Here is a 24,732-nt window from a genome sequence, read left to right as displayed (position 1 = left end):
TCTAACAATAATTTGCTCTTACATTTGCTTGATTTTTCTCCCATTAGTGTGCAATTTTAGAAAATATTAAATATGTTCCAACCACAAGGTAGTGCGAAAATCATTTAAATTTTGGTTGCTTTAGAGTTCACTGTTTTTTCCTTAGTGTACAAATACATTTGTGCTAGAAATCTGGCTCAGTGCCATGTTTAAAGAAGTTAATACTCAATATCGCTCTCTAGTGGACAACCATATACACTGACACTTCCTCTGTAGTGAAGGAAACCAGAAGAAGCACTCGTAACTCTCACCGATGGAACCATGGACTACAGTCCTAGAAAGCTGTATAAATCCAACCCATAGAAACAGAGCCCAGTCTCCCACCTCACATTTTGGAGCCAGCAACACCTGGACGTGGGGAAGCCTCCATTTTTTATTATAAGCCAACACCCTGGGATATACAAAAGCAGTAAGACCACTAGGGGCAGTGTAACCAAAACAACATGAATTTGCTCCTTTGGTGAATCACAGAAGCTATACCAGGTGAATTGTCACACAAAGGAAACTTTATTTGCAGCAAATCAGGAGATTGCAAGGAATAACTTCCAAAGCCCTGACTCTTCAAGCAAGGGTGATTGGGTTTCTTTTGTTTAGGGTTAAGATGAATGTTTAGATGAGGAAGTCTTGTCATCGTATGCAGAGGTGGGCATAAGGTCATGCATGGGCCTGAAAGGAACATGCCTACACATACATGTTATGTAAATGAGGCTACTGTTCCCTCCTTGAATGGAGATCTTAGTATTATAATGAGATAAAGGTGATTGTTGGTCATTCCAGAGGTTACTCCATGGCCCCTCTGTGCAGGTGCAAGTCAGGGGTTTAGTTCAAACTGGTCTGGGTCATCTGGTCCAACTGGAGGTCTTGTCACATCATTCACTATTGCCTGCAGGGTGGTTTTGCTCTCCACTAGCCTGAGTTAAGAGATAAGCTGGAGAGAAGAGCTTAAGAAAAAAAAAAGTATGACAAAGGTCAGTGAGTACAAGCAGGTGGGCAGGAAAGGTCAGGTCTTGGGGTCTAGCTGGTGATAGGAGGACCCTGGGGAGGTTCCAAACCCAGAGATACTAGGATAAGTCCATTTAAGTTTTCCCGTTTTCGTAGCAAACAAAGAAGAGAAACCCAGCAGCGGGTCAGATAGCTGGTCACAGCTTCTGCTTGACTTATACTGAGCAAATGTTGTTTTGGCAGGGTGCAGTTGCAGGTCTGTATGTAATGTTTTTCCTCCTCTGATTGCCTTCAAGATCTCCTTAATATGATACTTAGGAGTTTGACAATGATTTTTTTTTCTTTAAAAAAATGTTTTTAACGTTTATTCATTTTTGAGAGAGAGAGACAGAGTGCGAGTGGCGGAGGGGCAGGGAGAGAGGGAGACAGAATCCAAAGCAGGCTCCAGGCTTCGAGCTGTCGGCATGGAGCCTGATGTGGGGCTCGAACCCATGAGCTGTGAGATCATGACCTGAGCCGAAGTCGGACTCTTAGCCGACTGAGCCACCCAGGTGCCCCTCACATTTTTTTTTCTTTAATATATCTTTGGCTTATATTCTTTCATTGACTTTGGAAAATTCTTGGCTATTATCTCTTCAAATATCCTTTACACTTCCTCTCACTCTCTTCTTCTGCGACTCCAATTACAAGTGTGTTAGTTCCTTATCCCACAGTTGTTCCCTTCCTTCCCTCCTCCTCCCCTTCACCTTCTCTTACTCCTCACCCTCCTCCTCCTTCTTCTACTCCCTCTTTGTGTTTCAGTTTTTATGATTCCAGTCGACGTATTTCCAACTACACTGATCTTTCCTCTGAAGTTTCCAGGCTGTTAGTAATCTTATTGAAGAAATTCTTCATCTCTGATCCCATTAAAAAAATTTTTTTTTCAACGTTTATTTATTTTTGGGACAGAGAGAGACAGAGCATGAACGGGGAAGGGGCAGAGAGAGAGGGAGACACAGAATCGGAAGCAGGCTCCAGGTTCTGAGCCATCAGCCCAGAGCCTGACGCAGGGCTCGAACTCACGGACCGCGAGATCGTGACCTGGCTGAAGTCGGACGCTTAACCGACTGTGCCACCCAGGCGCCCCTCTGATCCCATTTTTAAAATTTTATTTCTAGCATTTCCTTTGGACTGTTTGATAGTTTTTGTCTTTCTAATGCAATCAGTACCCCATCAGTTAATGCCCATTGTCTATTTGTTCCATTAGATCTTTTAACATTTTAATCGTGGTTCTTTCAAATTCCCTGTCAATTCTAACATCTTGGTCATCTCTGAGTCTGGATCCATTGAATACCTTATTCCTTGAAGATGGATTGATTTTTCTTACTTTTTGTAGAAGCTATCTGTGATTATATTTAAATTCATCCGTGTTAGCTAACAGGAAATAAAGACTCACTGTACAGTGAGAGAAGGGAGAATCTATACTGGGGACCCTCGTCTAATTGGAGGTTTCTGGGCAAGAGCTGAGTCTGGAAGAATATGTGACGGAGGTAGAAAGGGCCTCTGAAACCAGGCCTCTGCATAAGGCAGCCAGGCTTTGGCAAAAATAGCTAAGTGTGTGAATATAAACATTTTAAAAGCCACAGAATAAAATATCAAGTCTAAGCCACACCCTGTAGCCTGCACAGGGATTCAGACAAGTAACAACATCACACACAGCAGGGATACCTCTGGCTGTACAGAACAAAGTTTGCTCGTTTGTTTTTTAACTAATGGGTTTCAATTTTTAAGACAAGTTTAGGGTTACCAAAGAAATGAGCAGAAAGTAAAGAGTTCACATATACCCCTTCCCAGTTTCCCCTATTATTATCTCGCATCGATGTATATTTGTTGTAACTGATGAACCAATGTTGATACATTATTATTAACTAAAGTCCTTGGTTTACATTGGGATTCACCCCATGTGTTTTATAGTTCTATGAGGTTTGATGAATGCCTAGTGTCATATATCCGCCATTAGGACATCATATTCTTAGTTTCATGGCTCCACCTGTTCATGACTTCTTTCCTGACAAATCCCTGGCAACCACGGATCTTTTTAGTGCCTCTACAGTTTTGCCCTTTCCAGAATGTCATAGAGTTGGAAGTATATAGTGTGTAGCCTTTTAAAATTGGCTTCTTTCACTTACAACACATGTTTAAGATTCCTCTGTGTCTTTGCATGGCCTGATAGCTCATTTCTCCTTACTGTTGGAAGATATTCCATTGTATGGATGTTGTGATGGTTAATGTTTACATGTCAATTTGACGGGGCCGTGGAGGGGGGCTGGAGGAGGCAGGCAGATATTAGGTTAAATATTATTCTGGGTATGTCTGTGAGGGTGTTCCTGGATGAGACTAACATTTGAATCAACAGACTGAGTAAGGCAGATGGCCTTCCCCAATGTGGGCAGGCTCCATCCCACCCACTGAATGCCAGAATAGAACAAAAAGCTGAGCAACAGAGAATTTGCTCTCTTTGCCTGAAGGTCTTCACGCTGGGACATCTCTTCTCTTGCCTTAGGACCCAGACTGGAACTTACATCATCAACTCTCCTCATTCTTAGGCCTTCGGACTGCAGATCTGTGGACTTTTTGTCCCAAATATATATTTAAGAGAGGAACAAAACAGCCCAGAGAGAGAGCCAGACTAACTTACACTCCTCCATATGGAACAACCTAGAAACCAAATATTTACAAGGCCAGGCAAAAGCAGGGCAAATGACAAGAAGCGCCCCCCCCCATCATTTGGGACTTGTAAAACTCTACACCAGGGACATGTTCTACTTTTATTTCCAGATACATAATCAAGGTTTCTTCCAATGGTCTGCCTTAGTGCCTAGAATACAGAATTGGTAGACCCGGAGGAATTTGAGATGTATGTGGAGATGGGGTGGGTGGTGCTGCAGAATGAAACAGGGTGGAACGTGAACCATGTTTTACTCTTGTTATCATTTGCCTACTGAATTCCCAGGCAAGTGTAGCCTGCAGAAACACAGATTATATGTAGAAATGTCGAGAACCATGAAGAAACATTTCAGACCCGTTATCACACCACCCAAACCTGACCATTCTTAGCTCGAAATTTACCTGCCATCATTAATTTACTCAATTTGTCGGACATGTTATTTATCGGAAAGTACTGAACATTGCTAAGGTATTTTCTCCTCCTGTGTGTGTGTGTTTTTAATAAACGGTAAAGGGAGTTTTCAATCCCAGTTTAAAATTCTCGTGCAACTTTAAGCTAAAAAGCCAAAAGTCTAGGGTGAATCTATATTTATAAAGTCATAAGTGGCTAAGAATTGGAGTTATATAAAACATTTATACTTCTTTTCTCTTCCAGTGGTAAGGAGTGGAAGTGGAGGGCCAGAAGGCAAAAGACACACAGGCAAAAGCAGTCAGCTGACTAAACCTTTAGGTTTTAGTTAGATTCTTTTTTTTTAAAGTTTATTTATTTATTGACTGGGGGGTGGGGGGCAGAAAGAGAGAATCCCAAGGAGAGAGAGAGAATTTGTCAGCACAGAGACCAATGCAGGGCTCGAACCCATGAACTGTCAGATCACAACCTGAGCCAAACCCAAGAGTCAGATGTTCAACCAAGTGAGCCACCCATGTGCCCCTTAGTTAGATGCTTAAAGGAGAAGACTTTAAGTAGATTAGATAAAATATCCTTCCAAGTATTTGCCAGTGCTTTATAATATGTTACCTTCTACCCCAGCTTGACCCATTCATTGCTGGTGGGAATGCAAAACGGGGTGGACACTTTGGAAGCCCATTTGGCAATTTATTACAAAACATCATCCTCCATCCCATAATGGTGCTCCCAGGTGTTTTCTTTTTTTTTTTCTTTTTTTTTTTTCAACATTTATTTATTTTTGGGACAGAGAGAGACAGAGCATGAACGGGGGAGAGGCAGAGAGAGAGGGAGACACAGAATTGGAAACAGGCTCCAGGCTCTGAGCCATCAGCCCAGAGCCCGACGCGGGGCTCGAACTCCCGGACCGCGAGATTGTGACCTGGCTGAAGTCGGATGCTTAACCGACTGCACCACCCAGGCACCCCTCCAGATGTTTTCCTAAATGAGCTGAAAACTTATGTCCACACAGAAACTTGTATGCAAATGTCTATAGCAGCTTTGTTCATAATTGCCCCAAATTGGAAACAACCAAGATGTCCTTCAATAAGTGAATGAATAAATAAACTGCGGTACAGAGAAACAGAACTAATAGAAAGTTACATATACATAACTTTTATTTTAATGTAGTGAACTTGTCAGCCTTTCAAAAAATATTTTTGTGCTATTTGCATGTTGGTCAAATGAATCTATCCTATCCCAACATCATAAAGGTGTATCTACAGATATAGATAATATATCCTTTATATTTTCTTTTAAAAGTTTGAATATTTGGGGCAATAATTTTTGTCTGCTTTAGTTACTACTATATTCAAACGCCTGGAACAGTGTTGGCACAAAAAAAAAGGCAGGCACTATTTGTTAAAAGAGTGGAACGAGAGGGGTACCTGGGTGCCTCAGTCGGTCGAGCAACCGACTTTAGCTCAGGTCATGATCTCACGGTTTGGGAGTTCAAGCCCCGCATCAGACTCTCTGCTGACAGTATAGAATCCACTTCAGATCCTCTGTCCCCCTCTCTCTCTGCCCCTTCCTGGCTCATGCTTACTCTCTCAAAAATGAATTAACATTTCTATGTATATAACAAAAAGAGCGGAAGGAGAGGAAATGTTCAGGGGAAAACAAAGTAAAAATGGAAAATCAGAATCGTGAGGGGGAACTGCGACGTCTTTGATTTGTGAGACATAGAGCAGGGCCACGAGGCATACTTTTCAGCACTTCTGATTGATTGGAAATCAATGGGTGCCCATGTCGGGCACGATAAATCCTTGTGTTTGGCCATTATCCAACACAAAGCGAAAGAAGATAGCTACTGTCTGACTCAGCCACGACGTCAAATCAGGAAATAATGACACACAAAGGCGGCACTGTCACGCACGGTGGCCTCACCCAGCTGCTTAGAGATCACCATTGACGAGTTCCAAACTGGTTACTAAGTTGACAATGTGTCTACCCTGTTGGGAGGTTTGTTTAACGAATAATTTTATGGCATCTTTCTATTGTGTTTGCTTTTCATGTAGCATGAGACAACACGGTTTTACTTTGGTTTTAAAATGGTGAAGATTTGGGGCGCCTGGGTGGCGCAGTCGGTTAAGCGTCCGACTTCAGCCAGGTCACGATCTCGCGGTCCGTGAGTTCGAGCCCCGCGTCGGGCTCTGGGCTGATGGCTCAGAGCCTGGAGCCTGTTTCTGATTCTGTGTCTTCCTCTCTCTCTGCCCCTCCCCCATTCATGCTCTGTCTCTCTGTGTCCCAAAAAAATAAATAAACGTTAAAAAAAAAATAAAAAATAAAATGGTGAAGATAATCTAAGTTTTAAGCTGGTGGGCCCGGTGATGTTATTTCTGGCTCTCATAAATTTTAATCCAAACATAAATTCTCCTCTTCAGGTATTCTATTTTCCTTCAGCTCCTGAGGAGACACTTTCCATAGCCCTGACAGCTGTGGCCTTCAAAGCAGCATTGGCAATGACATTAATTACTTTCGTTAGATCAACATTCATTGTTCTTTGAATCAATCAATGTAAGAACTGCCTAGTATTTTCTAAAATTTTTTTTTTAACGTTTATTTATTTTTGAGACAGAGAGAGACAGAGCATGAACGGGGGAGGGGCAGAGGGAGGGAGACACAGAATCGGAAACAGGCTCCAGGCTCTGAGCCATCAGCCCAGAGCCCGTCGCGGGGCTTGAACTCACGGACCGTGAGATCGTGACCTGAGCTGAAGTCGGACGCTTAACCGACTGAGCCACCCAGGCGCCCCAGAACTGCCTAGTATTTTCCTGCTACTAGTGGTACAATGTGGTCCCATCATCCTTAGGCTAAGAACCAAGGCAGATACCTTTCAGAAGCTGCAATGACAGAAACCTGGGTTCCCAAACTGAGCCAGTAAAATCTCCTGTAGGATTAGCACCATAGAGAGGGAGGATGTGAATCACTGGATAAGTTAGACGTTGACATCTGGTCAGAAGAAACATAGAGAACTTCTGTGGATGTGAAACTTCTGGGCAGAACTTACATCTTGATATACCACGGGACTCTGATATCATGCCCAAGAACTGAGGCATAGTTTTCGTCTCTTATTATCTTACTTTTATCAATTCTGCTTCCTCTGTGACATACACATTTAGCATACCATGACTCATTATAAAACATGACTTCCCAATTTATCTGAACATGTTGCCTCATGTTACTGGTTGTCTGTATCTGGTCCACAATGTCTTTTGGTTGGGCACAAGTGTCACGGCAGATAAGCTAACATATTAGCTAAATAGTGACGGTTCCGACACATGCACCGTGAGTTGTCCAAGCTGCAAACCTGACCCCAAATTCCCCCAGTCCCTACCCCACCCCACTGCCCCACCCCATCCCTTCCCTCCTTTCTACCTGGATCCCAGGCCCCGTCCTGCCCCACATCCAGTCCTACAGCCAGATCAGAGTTTATGGTTTCCTATGCTTTCTTAGTCCAGGTTGCATGCTTCTCTTGGTCACGGAGCTTTTAATGACTGGAGGCGGTGAAATCTTTCCGCGTGGTATTCCTATCACACCACACAAATATGAAGTTAAAAAAGAATTTCTTTACAAATTCTATCACTGGGAGTAGTATCAGTGAGTGCTTAGTGAATATTTTGCCTTGTGGATGGAAATATTTAATCTATACTCAAATATTGTTGGCTGTATTCTGGTATACTTTCTCACTCTGTCCACAGGGCAGTCATCTAGATATTGTTTTATTTTTTTTTAATGAAAAAAAATTTTTATTGAGAGAGAGACAGCATGAGCAGGGGAGAAGGGAAGAGAGAGAATTTTTTTTTTTTCACGTTCATTTATTTTTGACAGAGAGAGAGACAGAGAGACAGAGCATGAGTGGGAAGGGGCAGAGAGAGAGGGAGACACAGAATCTGAAGCAGGCTCCAGGCTCCGAGCTGTCAGCACAGAGCCCGACACGGGGCTCAAACTCACGACCCGTGAGATCATGACCTGAGCCAAAGTCAGACACTCAACCGACTGAGCCACCCAGGCGCCCCACGGGCACACGAGAGAATCTTAAGCAGGTTCCACACTCAGTGCAGAGCCCAACACGGGGGCTCGATCCCACACCCCTGGGATCATGACCTGAGCTGAAATCAAGAGTCAGAGGCTCAACTGACTGAGCCACCCAGGCGCCCCTAGACATCGTTTTAAAGTCAAACGTGTAGACACTGATTATCATTATTATTTATTTTAATACCTTGATTACGCTCATCGGTTCCTTCAGAAGAGAGCTTGATCACTTCTCCATAGTTTGGTTTGCTCCTATATAGCTCAGCCTCTTCCCACAGATCCCTCCCAGACATATTACGGGGCATTTTTCATCATTGAGGTCCTCGGCTAGGTCTCTGAATGGGGCCCGCTCTGCAAGGGGTCGCCGGTGCACATTCGGTCTTCCCTACGTGTAAGGGTTTGTCACATGTTGTGACTCATGCCACTTATCGGTACAGGGAAACGGCTCTTTTTCTGGATACTATAGGTGCACAGAACTCCAGCTCTGAAGAGTGGCTGTGTCAAGAGCGGCAGGATTGGGGGAAATGTACTGGAAAAGGAGAATGAAATTAAAGGGTCAACTTAAGGGGCGCCTGGGTGGTTCAGTCGGTTGAGCATCCGACTTCAGCTCAGGTCATGATCTCCGGGTTCATGAGTTCAAGCCCCGCGTCAGGCTCTGTGCTGACAGCTCGGAGCCTGGAGCCTGTTTCAGATTCTGTGTCTCCCCCTCTCTCTGCCCCTCCCCCGCTCATGCTCTGTCTCTCTGTCTCAAAAATAAATAAAATATTAAAAAAAATTTTTTTAATAAAGAAAATAAATAAAGGGTCAACTTAAAAACTTGGTGGATCTAAGTTATGTTGTATTTACCACATATCCTTCTGTCAGTCCTACTCAACTCACTAAGCTTGGTGGCTTAGTTCTTAGTTCATTTGGACACAGTTAATTTTCCTTTTTTACCTAAATCTTTTGTAGCATTAATAAAGCTGTGGGGGCACCTGGGTGACTCAGTCGGTTAAGTGTCCGACTTTGGTTCAGGCCACGGTCTCACCGTTTGTGGGTTCAAGACCCACATCAGGCTCTGTGCTGTCAGCCTGGAGCCTGTTTACGAGTCTTTCTCTCTCTGTCTCTTTCTCTCTCTCTCTCTCAAAATAAATAAATAAACTTTAAAATAAACTTAAAAATAAATAAATAAATAAATAAGGTTGCAAATTCTTCTTCTGGTTTGTTCAGTAAATTGCTATCACATTGTTTCCCCAGTTTATGTAAACAAGGATTTATAAAGACTAAGCAAACAAGTAAACTTTGATTCTATTTAAAAAATTTTTTTAATGTTTATATATTTTTTTGAGACAGAGAGAGCGATCGAGCACGAGTGGGGGAGGGGCAGAGAGAGAGGGAGGCCCAGAATCCGAGGCAGGCTCCGGGCTCTGGGCTGTCAGCACAGAGCCCCACACGGGGCTTGAACTCACGAACCGCGAGGTCCATGACCTGACCCGAAGTCACGTGCTTAACCGACTGAGTCATCCAGGCGCCCCAAGTAAAGTTTGATTCTAATCTGAATAATAAATGATTAAAATAAAGTCTATTAATTCTGTTAAAAATGGTTAGTAACCATCAATATTTGGTACGTGTTTTGTTTGTTAAATTTAATTGATATAGGAAAAATAATACCCTCAGATAATTAATTTAGAACTCTTGTTTCTATTTTTTCTTTGCTCCTGAGTAATTTAAAAGACTGATTATAAATTTCCAAATGGAAAGAATGTATTTTGTTTTGATTTTTTATTATTTTGTTTGTGAATTTCCACATTTTCTGCATTATGGTCCAAGAATGTAGTCTTAAGTGAATTCTGATCTGGGGACTCTAAATTCTTCAGTGTGGCCTAATGTCTCATAGTTTTGGTAAGTATTCCATGTGGATTTCAGTATAGGCCTCTCTACAGTGAATTGGCAAACAAAACTAAGGGTCTGAACAAACAAAACAAAACCGACTGAGCCACCCATGTAAAATGGGTTAATTGCATGAAAATTACATGAAAATTTTTACATGTTAATGTAAATTGTTAATTACATGAAAAATTTTAAATTTTTACTGTTCTCAGTTTGATATTTTTATTTCTCCGTTATAATTAACTGTCCTACTCTGGTTGGGGATTTCTCATTTTCTCCTGGTCATTCTGTCAAGTTTGTTTGCTATACATTTGAAGGTATATTGATAGGTACATTAGTGGTTCATCAATAAGGGATGCCTTCTCACTAATAAAGATTTTTGCCATATAGTCCAGTTATTTTCATTTTTATAGTTATACTTTTATGTTAGTGTTTGCCTTGTATATCTTTCCCATTCTTTTTGTTCGCTTTTTTTTTTTTTTTTTTTTTTTTTTTTAATTTCAGAGGGAGAGAGAGCATGACTGGGTAGAGGGACAGAGGGGCCGAGGGAGAGAGAGAATCTCAAGCAGGCTGCATGCTCAGTATGGAGCCCAATGTGCGGCTTGATCCCACGACCCTGGGATCATGACCCGAGCCAAATTCAAGGGTCGGACACTCAACCGACTGAGCCATCTAGGCACCCCTTTTTGGTCCCTTTTTATTTTTAATGTATGATTTTTGAATATCAAAGAGTTAGAATTTGTTTTTACCCCACTATGAGAGCTTCTGCCTTTTCTTTCTTTTTATTTTTGTTTTTTTTTTTTTTTAATTTCTTTTTCAACGTTTATTTATTTTTGGGACAGAGAGAGACAGAGCATGAATGGGGGAGGGGCAGAGAGAGAGGGAGACACAGAATCGGAAACAGGCTCCAGGCTCTGAGCCATCAGCCCAGAGCCTGACGCGGGGCTCGAACTCACGGACCGCGAGATCGTGACCTGGCTGAAGTCGGACGCTTAACCGACTGCGCCACCCAGGCGCCCCCTTTTCTTTCTTTTTAAAGTAGGATCTACGCCCAACGTAGGGCTCAAACTTACAACCTGAGGTCAAGGGTCACATGCTCTACCCACTGAGCCAGCCAGGCATCTCTGAGAGCTTCTGCCTTTTAATTGGATGAAATTATTGTATGTCTACTTTGTTTCTCATATCTTCCCATCCTAGTTTTTGTTTGCCAATTATCACTCTTTCCTATTCCTCATCCCCTTCCTACCTTTGTTGGACTGAGGATTTTTTCTCTGCATATTTAATTTTCATTCTCTTTTATGGCATATATATAGACAGATATCTGTATCTATATAGATGGATAGATACAGATATCTATCTTCCTAGCACCTAACATATACATGACGTATTAATAGAATAGTGCTTATACTCACATGTTTAATGCACTTACTTAATTTGTAGTCTTCTAGTAACATCTAGAGATATTCAGTGTCTTTTTATGTTCTCAAATGTGATTTGAGCATGGTTTGACTTCCCTCCTTCCATTCCAGAATCTTCTACGTGCAGATAATGTGCAAGGTAAGTTCCAGTTTTTGTGTTAAAGTATTGGCTCGTTTCACATTTTACACCAAGAATTAGACTTTATATATTTTGCTAGTATTACCACTATTTTTCACATCCCACGTATATATCCCTCACTTTTCAAGTCGCTGTTTAATTTCCTAGAATATATCCCCAAACAATTCTTCTAGGAAGAATGAGTGGCTATGCCCCTTAGCCTGCTTATCCATGAGGGCTCCTCAGTTTTTCCAGGAACCACTTAGCTGAAGCAATGTCTGGCTTACCTGCTCCAGTTTCCACACTGAGGATTCTATCTGTGAGGAGGCCGCAATCGCCCTTTGTCCACCTGGGAAGAAGAAGAAGTGTGCCTGCTCTGTACCCAGATGCCCATGGATAATTCTAAATATTCCAAGAACTCTCTCTTGCTTCTCGTACTTACTTATTTGGCCTTGGAGTTGCTGTTAAATGCCCACACCCTCAAACTGAAGTTTTTCTGCATATCTTCCGGGCTACAGTTTTCTTGGGTAAAGGAACATGGCGCTTTAGCACTTCTGTCCATCACTTGGCTGCTTCTGAGTGTCCCAGGGGAAGAGTCTGTTTCTGTTTAACTAGGACCTCCCTCGCTGCACTCACAACAGCAGAGCGGTCTGCCGGTTGAGTCAGATGCGGCTCTGGTGAGCTGTGTCCAAAGCCCAGAAGCTAAACGGTGTCATGTTTTCATAGTGGCCACATGTACAGGGTGGTACAGTAGACTCAGTGATGACTTTCCAAGGATGTCCATGGAGTAATGCCCAGAATTGGCCAAAGTGTTAACGTACATGGTAAAAGGAACTTTGCGGTTGTGACGAAGGATCACATTAAGTTGGAAAGAACGTCCTGTACAGTATTAACAAGGTGGGCCCAATGTAATCATGAGACTGGGGAAAGGGTTGCAGTCAGAAAGGCAGATGTGGCCACAGAAGCTAAGTTCAGAGAGACGAACTTTGAAGATGGAGGAAGGGACTTGAGCCAAAGAATGCAGGCAGCTTCTAGAAAAGCAGGGAAATGAATTCTCCACTACAGCCTCCAGAAGGAACACAACTCTGCCAACACCTTGAGTTTGGCCCCTAAAACCCCATGTCCACCTTCTGACCTCCAGAACTGTAAGGTAATATATTGGTGCTGTCTTAAGGCACTAAGTTTGTTATGCTTTGTTATAGCAGCAATAGGAAACTAATGCAGTGGCATCTTTCTCCAGCAATAATGACTCTTTGGGTGTGGGTTCTCTATTCCCCATGCTCCCTTCAAGGTAGGGTGGTCCAAGCCAAAGCTCTTCAGAGAAACCTGTTTCCTCTTCCTTGCCCTAGAGTCAGGAGAACGGACAGGTGCCAGTTACCTTACAAATGGGAATCCATGGAGGTTTGCGCTTCAGTGGAACAATGCTATCGGGTTGTGTTGGCTACTATACAGGCAAAACAACCCAGGAAAGTCATTGGGACCGGTGAAAGATGAAATCAGGGATGTGGGAGGAAGAAGCAAGTAAAAGAAGGGCCTCTGCCCTGATGAACCACGCCGGAGAGCTGGGTAGAAGGCATAGTCTCACTGGCTAGATTCTCTACCCCGGCTGTGAGACCACAGGGTAAAGAAATCTCCAGATTATTTCCTGAAAGTTCTTCACCCCAGCTATTACATCTAGAAGCAACCTGCTCTTGCAGATATGTGTCAATGCTTCATAAGCACAAGTTGACCTCTGGATACTGGGTCAAGGCCAGTCCCCGGACCCGACCTCCCAGCCCCAGACATGCCATCCCTTCACTTCTCTCTCTAAGAGAGAGAGAGAGGGACAGCGAGACGGAGACTCATCGGCAGAGCTGGCTCACCCTCTACCTTTACAGTAACTCTATTTATTTCAGGGGCCTCATTCCCCATATCTAGTCCGGTTGATCTGGGAGATCCCCATCACTTCAAATCTTACAGAACAAGAATTAGAACACAGCTTCCTTTCCTCGAAAAAGTCTCTGAACTCTTTAACTGCTTCTTGCCCCTCCCCACACAAGAGAAATGTGCTTCCAGGTGATTTTCCTGTCCCTGGGGTCGACTGTGAAGCAAGTAGCAATTATAAAGAGAGCAAGTTAACCAAACGTAATTTTTGACTGCGTACCCTTCCATGGTTGGGCACGAATCCTTACTCTGGCTTTCCATGAATTCCTCTGCCGAACTTTGCCCCTCATGCTGTCGTGTATCTTTAATGGTAGAAAACAAGTGACACAGTTCCTGGCATATTAAACATGCCCAGTACACATGAATTACTTTGAAGTTATACTGTAGCAGAGAATACTGATTGCTTCACAATATCCATTCTCCCTTCTTTAATAACAAAACCCTAGGAAGTGTGTTTGGCTATAAGAGGGTAGCTCTTAGACCCTTAGCAATTAGATATGGCCAGTGAGATGTAACTAAGTATTCTCTGAGGCTCAGCTCCATAAAAGGAGGGGACCTGTGCCCTTTGGCAGGTCTACTCTTCCTTTTTCCTGTGTTTGGAGTATGAACATGGCGACTGGAGCAGAGCAGGACTCTTGCGTCATTTACTTCTGGATTATTTTTATGTGAGAAAAATTAACGGCTCTATTGTTTAAGCCACTTTATTTTGGATTCCTGTGTGCAGCTAAATATAATCCTGACCAAATCAAGCATATTTTTGCTTGCCTGTAGAGAACAGAAGAAAAGAAACATGGAGAGAGGACGAGGAAATGGCAGGGGGTGGGGGCGGTGGGCGGAAAGCAAAGCAAAACAGTGTTAAGATTCTAGGGGTGGTGTATTCCCTGAAGTCTTTCAAAGAACAAAAGGTACATATGTGTGCTGCTGTCACACGTGTGTTGGCGACACGAATTAGCTCATACGCAACTGGTAAGCAGGGAAATGGTATCAGTGAAACAATGGTGAGGTCACTTTGGTTCATAAACCATTTTTCCTGCATGTGATTTCCAAGAAATCAGGAGCAAACTTTCTCCACAATGAAAGCAAGCCTTAGCAATACATGAACGCCCTAAGAAAGAAATCCCACAAGGTATCTTCCTCTCGTGAAAGCAAGGGCTGGGGTGGTGATTCCAAGAACTGCTACACATTTTCCAACATTAAACTTTTTGATGAAGTTGTGAAGACAGATAAGGAAGTTGCAACAATATTTCCTTCTATAATAAAAAAAAAAAAAAAAAAAGATGAAGCCTCCTGAATCAGATGTTTCATTTTGATAATCTGGTCTCTTGCAAGCAAATGACCTTATGTTTCCAGGAAGAAAGTGCAAGCCACCAAGTTCAAACGCTACCCAGGGCAAGCTGCTAGTGGAGACAGCCTTAAAAAAAAAAAAAAAAAAAAAAAAGATGTTTGTTGTTTTCTTAGCGCTCCTGTTATAAAGTTGCATGGCATGGTCTGCCCCTAACCCTATTTATCCCATGTGCCTGTTATTTTTAGCACATGTGTTTGCAGAATGCAAAGCTTTAAATGAATGCATACATGATTTTATACATATACAAAAATTAGATGTTAAGAAAACAATAAGAATAGCTCTAGAGCAAACTATAACTGATAAAGTATTCCTCTTCCACATCTTAGCACCAATCCTTTAGCCCAGCTTGGCTTTCCAACCCGCTTCCTTCTATAATTTCATTTCTCTTATCATCTAGAATAAAATCTTGAAAAACGCCGAGCCTTAAACATTTTACCATGCTCCTTTTCTCAGGAGGCTACTAGAGGAAATACTCTTGCAGATTGCGAGCATGAATGGAGGCATGCAAGAGTGAGGGGCTCAGGGCAGGAAAGCAGTGGGGTAAGGTCTAAGGCGATGGTGACGGATGGTCCTGGAAAACCTCTGGGGCTAACACAAGACAAATGGCTCAGATGGGCTTCCTGGGAAATGCAAAGGAGGGGATCCACTTGTGCCTATGGAGAAGTAACATCTAAAGGTATTTTGCAGCTCTACTGGGGACAACAGGAAGAATCAGCGGTAAGACCATGGACAGCCAATCCTGACTTGACTCAAGAAACAAGCGACAGGACAGCACTTGCACCTCCCACTATACAGTGTGTGGGTCACGCATCCGACGCTGGCCATTAGGACGGAAGAATAACAACATGGTAATATCCTGTTACATTTCAAGAGTTCCAGTAACAGCCCTGTGCTTTTATTTATTTTTTTTTTTAATTTTTTTTTCAACTTTTATTTATTTTTGGGACAGAGAGAGACAGAGCATGAACGGGGGAGGGGCAGAGAGAGAGGGAGACACGGAATCGGAAACAGGCTCCAGGCTCTGAGCCATCAGCCCAGAGCCCGACGCGGGGCTCGAACTCACGGACCGCGAGATCGCGACCTGGCTGAAGTCGGACGCTTAACCGACTGCACCACCCAGGCGCCCCAGCCCTGTGCTTTTAATAGGAGATTTACTTGCCCTGAGCCCATGGGATATTTTGTGCTTTTGTGCCTGTGGCCTAGCTCAGAGGGTTTCCCTCCGTCCTAAAACCCTGGTCAGGAAGCATCATCTCTGCACATTTTCCAGAAGTATAAAATTCTGATCGTCTAGTTGCTCTTTTTGAGTGTGCTTATCTAGACCTTTGGCTTCAAATGACAACAGTACACCTGTTTCTCTCAGTTTCCTAAGCCCAGCCCCGATCTTGCTCCTGAAAGATTCCTTGCGAATCTTATACGCCTCTTTGACGGATACTAGGTTTATTGTGATATAGGCCTCCCTTGCAAAAGGTGGGCCTTCATAAGGTCAATCACTGAAGAAGAGACTGATCCTTGGAGAGGAAACAACCTCTTAAAATATATACAGGTGAATGCCTATTCTTTTCAAACTATTCAAAAAAAAAAAAAAATAGAAGAGGAAGGAAAACTTCCAAATGTATTCTCTGAGGCTAGTAGTACCCTGATACCCAAAACAGATAAAAGACACCACAAAAAAGGAGAAATACAGGCCAGTATCTCTCATGAATATAGATGCAAAAATTCTCAACAAAACAGCAAACTGAATCCGACAAGACATTCAAAAAAAAAAAAAAATCATACACCATGGTCCAGTGGGATTTATACCCCGGATGCAAGGGTGGTTCCATATTTGCAAAGCAATCAACGTGATCTATCACATCAAGAAAAAGGAAAAATACCGTGTGATCATTTCAATAGATGCAGAAAAAGCATCTGACAAAGTACAACATCCATTCATGATAAAAGCCCTCTGCAAAGTAGGTCTAGAGGGAATATACTTCAATATAATAAAGGCCTTATATTAGAAACCCACAGCCAACATCATGCTCAATGGTGAAAAACTGAGAGCTTTTCCCCTAAGGTCAGGAACAAGACAAGGATGCCCACTCTCACCACTTTTTTTCAACATAGTACTAGAAGTCCTAGCCACAGCAATTAGACAACATTAAGAAACAACAGGCATCCAAACTGGTAAGGAAGAAGTAAAACTGTTTACAGATGACATGATAGTATATATATAAAATCCTAAAGACTCCACCACAAAACGACTAGAACACATAAAGGAATTCAGTAAAGTTGCAGGATACAACATTATCATCGTACAGAAATATGTTGCATTCCTATATGCTAATAATAAAGCAGCAGAAGGTGAAAGCAAGAAAATAATCCCATTTACAATTACACTGAAAACAATAAAATATCTAGTAGTAAACTTAACCAAAGATGTGAAAGACGCCTGTACTCTAAAAACTACAAAATACTGATGAAAGAAATTTAAGATGACACAAAGAATAGAAAGACATTCTATGCTCATGGATTAGAAAAACAAACACTGCTAAAATGGCCATACTACCCAAAGCAATCTACAGATTTAATGCAATCCCTATCAAAATACCAACAGCATTTTCCACAGAGCTGGAGCAAACAATCCTAAAATTTGTCTGGAGCCACAGAAGACCTTGAATAGCCAAAGCAGTCTTGAAGATGAAAAACCAAACTGGAGATATCACAGTTCCAGACTTCAAGTTACATTACAAATTGGTAATAATTAAAATAGTATGATACCAAGCATAAAAATAGACACAGAGATCAACAGACTGGAAGAGAAAGCCCAGAAATAAGCCCACAATTATATGCTCACTTAATCTTTGACAAAGGAGGAATGAATATACAAAGGGGAAAAGTCTCTTCGACAAATGGTGTTGGGAAAACTGGACAGCTACACACAAAAGAATGAAAGGGGACCACTTTTTTTCACCATACACAAAAATAAATTGAAAATGGATGAAAGATCTAAATGTGAGGCCTGAAACCATAAAAATCCTAGAAGAAAGCACAGGAAGTAACGGCTCTGACATTGGCCACAGAACATTTTTCTTTTCTTTTTTTTAAAAAAATTTTTTAAGGGGCGCCTGGGTGGCGCAGTCGGTTAAGCGTCCGACTTCAGCCAGGTCACGATCTCGCGGTCCGTGAGTTCGAGCCCCATGTCAGGCTCTGAGCTGTCAGCACAGAGCTGGACACAGGACTGGGAACTCACAGACCATGAGATCATGACCTGAGCCAAAGTCGGATGCTTAACCAACTGAGCCACCAAGGTGGCCCTATGGGACATTTTTCTTAGGCAAGGGAAATGAAAGCAAAAATAAACTATTGGGACTACCTCAAAATAAAAAGCTTCTGATAGCAAAAAAAACAAAAACAAAAACAAAAAACCAAAGAACAAAAAAACAAAAGGCAACCTATTGAATGGGAGAAGATATTTGTACATGGCTTCTCCAATAAAGGGTTAATATCCAAAATACATGAAGAACTTAATATAGCTCAAACCCAAAAAACAGATAATCCAATTAAAAAATGGGCAGAAGACATGAACAGACATTTCTCCAGGAGACATCCAGATGCCCCACAGACATGTGAAAAGATGCTCAACATCACTCATCATCAGGGAAATGCGAATCAAAGCTAGAATGAGATACCACCTCACACCTGTCAGGCTAAAATCAAAATCATAAGAAATCACAAGTGTTGGTGAAGATATAGAGAAAAAGGAACCCTCTTGCGCTGTTGGTGGGAATGCAAACTAGTGCAGCCACTGCAGAAAACACTGCGGAGGTTCCTCAAAAAGTTAAAAATTGAACTCCCGTATGATCCAGTAGCTACACTACTGGGTATTTACCCCCCAAAAATACAAAAACACTAATTCAAAGGGATCCATGCACCTCTACGTTTATAGCAGCATTATTGACAATAGCCCAAATCGGGAAGCAGCTCAAGTACCCATTGACTGAGGAATTGATAAAGATTTGGTGTATATACCTATACTATAAATATTATTAAAAAATGAAATCTTGCCATTTGCAACACCATGGATAGAGCTAGAGAGTGTAATGCTAAGTAAAAGTAAGTCAGACTGAGAAAGACAAATAGCCTGTAATTTCACTCATATTTGGGATTTAAGAAACAAGACAGAAGAACTGAGGTAAACGAGAGAGAGAGAGAGAGAGAGAGAGAGAGAGAGACCAAGAAGCAGACTCTTTACTAGAGAGAACAAACCGATGGTCACCAGAGGGGAGACGGGTGAGGAGATGGATGAAGTAATTGATGAGGATTAAAGAATATGCTTATGATGATGAAAAAACAATTAAAAATACACATGCAAGTGAGATCATGAATTCCTCCTTCTGGCCTTTTGTTTCTTTTCATTGCACAATCTGCCGCTTAACTTGCGGTTTTGAGTTACTTCCCTGTGCAATCTTTTGTAATGCATTTTCCGTGACAACAAGGAATCCAAACTTACGTTAAAAATCTAACGGTTGGAGTGGTTAAGAATGCAAATAATACAGCCAGGTGACAAAGTGTTCAAGGGATGTCTTCTGAGCCTGGCGACATGAGCAGGCAAAACATGTTTTAAAAACCTGTCTCAACTTACATTTTGGTCCGGCAGCTGAAACATCCTATTGACAGTGATGATTACAGAACTCTTAAATTCTGACTTGTTAAAATGGGAACAATGGGAACAACGTGGATCCGAGGAACCAAAAACTACGGTAACTCTAGACGTGTAGAAAAATTGCCGTTCCCCGGGCGCAGCGCCAGGCCTCAAAGACCATTTCCAGCATAGACCCAGCCCTCAGGAAGTTTCTATAAGATGAAGTAATGATGACATAGAAGAAACGATAGGGAAGAAAAGCAAAGACAAGGCCATTTCTGATGACGCGCAAAATTACATAGGAAGGGCTATCAAAAGAGCTGAAGGATGAGGGAGCCATCCAAAGGTCAAGTTACTACAACTGCCTCATTATCCACACCGCGAGAGACTGAATGATTGAAACTGTAGTAATTTTCCATATGAGTACAGTTCAGAAATGATGCATTTTCCTGGCTGTGTAAATGCAATTGCTACGGCTCATTCTGAACATCTGGAACGCTTTTGGCCATGAGAAACTTGGAACAGAGCATTTGGCATCCTTGTGAAGGGTGTGTGCTTTCACCGTTTAGGGAGGAAACCCAGAGAGAATGCCACAGTTAAAAGCAAATACAATTTGTAATATACCGAAAGAGTACTGGCCTGTGAGATAGAGGAATACCCAGCTGATAAATGATGGAGCCCAGGGTAACCTAAATGTCAATGTGGCACATCTCCTGCGAGATGCGGATGCATTCAGAGACTTTAATGATTTTACTTGCTTAATAGAACTCAGATGCTCCTAACTATTCCAGGTATTATTAAACATTAAATTGAACTTGAGTGGACACAGCATATTATGGTGTTCTTTCAATAATCGTTTCGGACACTGGTGTAGAAAGAGCTGTGTCCTTTTATCCACATGGCTATTTCGCATGCGCTACAGTAAATTCTTGTATATTGCTGACCATCTCTTCATATTTTCTGTTAGAAGAATTCTGTATCCAGTGCACTACAGTATATTTATATTTCTTGCCTGAAGTGTTATTCATCAGGGTCAGTGAAAGAATATAGAAAATAGAACCTTGAAACAAAGCAAATGACCCAATTGACAGTTGAAACTCTTTTTTTTAAGACCCACTTCACGTTAGCTTTGCTTTAAAATTTTTCAGTAGCCCCCTAGAATATTTCTATTTTGTGGAGGAGAGGGCTTTCTAAATGAGATGAAATGTATTTTAATTTCTTAGGGAAGCGGAATTCAACACACACCTTTGAAATGAGAGTCACGTGCCATGATGTAAGTTAATTCAACTATATTTACGAGTTATGTTTAAGTTATTGGTATGTCATCCAACCATACTTTTATTACCTGTGAAAGGTGTGGCTCATAACTGTGATGGAATATTTATTTGTTTATTTATTGGGGGGGGGGGCTGGGGAGAGACTCTTAAGCAGGTTCCACGCCCGGTGCAGAGCCCCAAGCAGGACTAGATCTCACAACTGTGAGATCCTGATCTGAGCTGAAATCAAGAGTTGGTGGCTTAATCAACTGAGCCACCTAGGCACCCCTGTGATGGAATTTTTAGTGCAGACGACCATTTCAACATGACGAAATCACCTATGATGAAGGAATTTTAAATTTTTTTTCAACGTTTTATTTATTTTTGGGACAGAGAGAGACAGAGCATGAACGGGGGAGGGGCAGAGAGAGAGGGAGACACAGAATCGGAAACAGGCTCCAGGCTCTGAGCCATCAGCCCAGAGCCCGACGCGGGGCTCGAACTCACGGACTGCGAGATCGTGACCTGGCTGAAGTTGGACGCTTAACCGACTGCGCCACCCAGGCGCCCCGCAGGAATTTTAAACACAGCTTTGTAAAAGAAGGCAAGAACACCAATCCAAAGGAATACATGTGCCCCTATGTTTATAGCAGCATTATTTACCATTGCTAAGATATGGAAGCACACCCAGTGTCCAGCAATTGATGGATGGATAAAGCAGATGTGGCATATATTCACAATGGAATATTATTCAGCCATAAAAAGAATGAAATCTTGCCATTTGCAATGACATGGATGGAGCTAGAGGGTGTGATACTTAGTGACATAAGTCGGTCAGAGAAAGACAAATACTATATGATTTCACTCATCCGTGGAGTTTAAGAAACAAAACAAGACGAATAAGCAAAGGGGGGAAACATCACTGTATGTTAACTAACTGGAATTACAATTAAAACTTAAGGGGCGCCTGGGTGGCGCAGTCGGTTAAGCGTCCGACTTCAGCCACGTCACGATCTCGCGGTCCGTGAGTTCGAGCCCCGCGTCAGGCTCTGGGCTGATGGCTCAGAGCCTGGAGCCTGTTTCCGATTCTGTGTCTCCCTCTCTCTCTGCCCCTCCCCCATTCATGCTCTGTCTCTCTCTGTCCCAAAAATAAATAAACGTTGAAAAAAAAATTAAAAAAAAAAAAACAAAACTTAAAAGTAGCTTTGTAAAAATTGTAAATACCTGGGAAAAATGGTAATTTAACAACAGAGACGATTACGATTTACACATCAGTGTTCTATTGTAAAATAACCAGTCACACTACATCCAAACTTAAGAAGTAATATTTACTAAGGAATAATTATTCACTCTTCACAAGTGTCTTTACACTTATTTCAATGTTCTTTTGAAATAGGGAGCACCCCTTGCATATTTAAGAAGTGACTGAATTGACAAAATATTATTCACATATTTGTTTTCCAGGAAGATATTCTCTTTTAAGTGAGATTCTCTAGAATGTACGTAAATTTGTTCCAGAAAAGTCAGCTGAGGAGTGTTTTAAGTGGTGGTTTCACTGTTCAATAAAACATTGTTCATAACCTTGTTGATGCAAAACCCTGAGGAAGGAAATGTGTTCCGGAATGAAGGTTAACATTATAAAGAGTTTAGGGCAGTCTGGTTAGTCATGTGGCTGAGATTTTAAAAAGGAAGAGAAAGTTACATAATTCAATAGAGCAAGTGACCTATAAGTGATTGACTGTTTTTTGTCTTTATGGTAAAATGAAATCTTTAGAAATAGCAATAATGCTAATTAGGATAGTACTATTCATTATTAGTATTTCAAGGACCTGAAAAAGACAAAGTTCTCAGTTCTGGAGATTGAATAAAAATGTATCATAGTCATTCTTATCTTTACTGCTACCCATAAGCAACATTATAAACCAGGAAGAGATCCAAGGTGCAATTTTTAAATAATAGTACTATACTTTAGGCATTGCGTGGAATATAAAGAGATTTTAATATATAGTAATATCTCTAAAAAAATTTTTTTAATGTTTATTTATTTTTGAGAGAGACAGAGACAGAATGCAAGTGGGTTAGGGGCAGAGAAGGAGACACAGAATCAGAGGCAGGCTCCAGGCTCTGAGCTGTCAGCACAGAGCTGGACGCGGGGCTTGAACTCATGTGCCGTGAGATCACGACCTGAGCCAAAGTCAGACGCTCAACTGACTGAGCCACCCAGGCGCCCCAATATATAGTAATATCTTTGGTTAGGCATACCCTACCATGGTCATTGTTAGAGCATATTCGTATTTGTGGATCTGTTTTTGTATCGGACCAAAGAAAGTAACATGTTCTGGAAAATAACATTAGCGTCTGTGGCTACCCCATGATCATGGTTTGGGCCTAAACTAATAAATAATATGTTGATCTTACTATGCCTACATAAATATTATTCAAAGATGAGTCATGTAAAGCGATATGATTACATTTCTTTTCTTGGTCAGTTTGCCTCATTTTTTCCCACTCGTTTGTACTCGAATTTCTTATTAATTCATCTCCCGTCTCCCAGAAGCAGGAACCTCTTGCTATGTTCACATACATTACTTTTCTTGGAGACATGCCGCCTAGAGCCCTCTATCATCCAGTTTCAAATGGGATCGCTCCTTTCTGGGCCTCTTACTATACCTGTCATCCCAGGGTCTCCTTTCAACAACATCCTTCACCAATGTTTGCCTCTTACTGATGCTGAAGCCTCTGTGTTGTGGGAAACTTCTCACCTCCTTTGACTTGCGGTCTTCTTATTTTTGTGCGGCAAGTGCACATTTAATTTGCCACTTACTTCCTGTCAAAGAGAGCATGAGAGAGAAACTTTATGATTGATTCTTTGTAGTATGTAGAAAAAGTCTTCGTTCTATCACACTTGAATGATCTTGATCGGTTCAGTATACAGTTGTCGGTTAGAAATGACTTTCCCTTAGAATTTTGAAGGCATGGCTCCATTGTTCCGTAGCTTCAAGACTTTCTGGTGGGAAGTCCAATCCATTCAGATTCTCAGTCGGGAGCTTAGGACATGTTTCTTCTACCTGGGAACCTATGCACGAACTTAGTCTCCAATGTTGTCTCCTCCTTAAACTCTGGGAACCAAGGCTGAAAGTACCAACTCTCTAATCACAAGCTTGGTCTTTCTGGCAACCAGCCTCCATCACGAAGCTATCTAGGGCTCCTTTCACATCCGGCCATTAGCTACCTCATTAGCATAACAAAGACGCACGTTATCACTCGTGAAACTTGAAGGGTTTCTGAAGCTCTGGTCCAGGAACTGGAGACAAAGACTAAACATATAAACAACACATACGGTCCTATGGCCTTTGACCAATGCATAATGTCATTGTCTACCGTTATGGTATCATGCAAAAGAGCTTCACCACCTATGTTTCACCCACCCATCCTTCCTGTTATTCCTCAGACTTCGGGCAGCTATTTTTTACTGCCTCTATGATTTTACTTTTCCCATAATGTCGTATGGTTAGAATCATACAGTATGTAGCCTTTTGAGACTGGCTGCTTTCACACAGCAATATGCAGTTAAGGTTCCCCCCATGGGTTTGCATGACTTAATAGCTCACTTCTTTTTATCGCTGAATAATCTCCCATTGCATGGGTGTATCACAGTTCATTTATCCATTTAACTTATTGACTGATACCACGTTTGCGTCTGGTTTGGGGCAATTATGAATAAAGCAGCTCCAACTATTCACGTGCAGGGTTTTGCATGGGCATACATTTTCCACGCATTTGAGCAAACATCCATAAGTGTGGTAACTGGTTCGTGCGGCAAGACTATGTTGATCTGTGTAAGAATATCCAAATGATCTTCCAAAGTAGATCAACCATTTGGCTATCCTCTTGCAATGAATAGGCATTCTTTTTGCTCCCCGTCCTCACTGGCATTTGGTGTTGTAATTTGGATTTTAGCCTTTCTAATAGGCGTATAGTGCTATCTCATTGTTGCTTTAATTTGCATTTC

At 41.9% G+C, this 24,732-nt stretch overlaps 1 long non-coding RNA gene across 2 annotated transcripts; it reads right to left on the bottom strand.

Moving 5' to 3' along the window:
- Positions 1-205: 205 nt before the first annotated feature.
- On the bottom strand, positions 206-24,732 carry LOC121038235 (uncharacterized). 2 transcript variants are annotated; one of them, XR_005794255.1, is made up of 3 exons: positions 23,391-24,732; positions 11,860-11,921; positions 206-980 (listed from the first exon to the last, which is right to left on the bottom strand). It is a non-coding gene; the product is annotated as an uncharacterized LOC121038235 (long non-coding RNA). The 2 variants fall into 2 exon arrangements; XR_005794256.1 differs by lacking the exon at positions 23,391-24,732 and adding an exon at positions 19,465-19,739.

The sequence above is a fragment of the Herpailurus yagouaroundi genome, unplaced genomic scaffold (assembly GCF_014898765.1).
Source record: "Herpailurus yagouaroundi ecotype Mexico unplaced genomic scaffold, PumYag 165, whole genome shotgun sequence".
NCBI lineage: Eukaryota > Metazoa > Chordata > Mammalia > Carnivora > Felidae > Herpailurus > Herpailurus yagouaroundi.
Note: the sequence above shows the minus strand (reverse complement) of the source record. Positions and strands in the feature narration are given on the sequence as shown.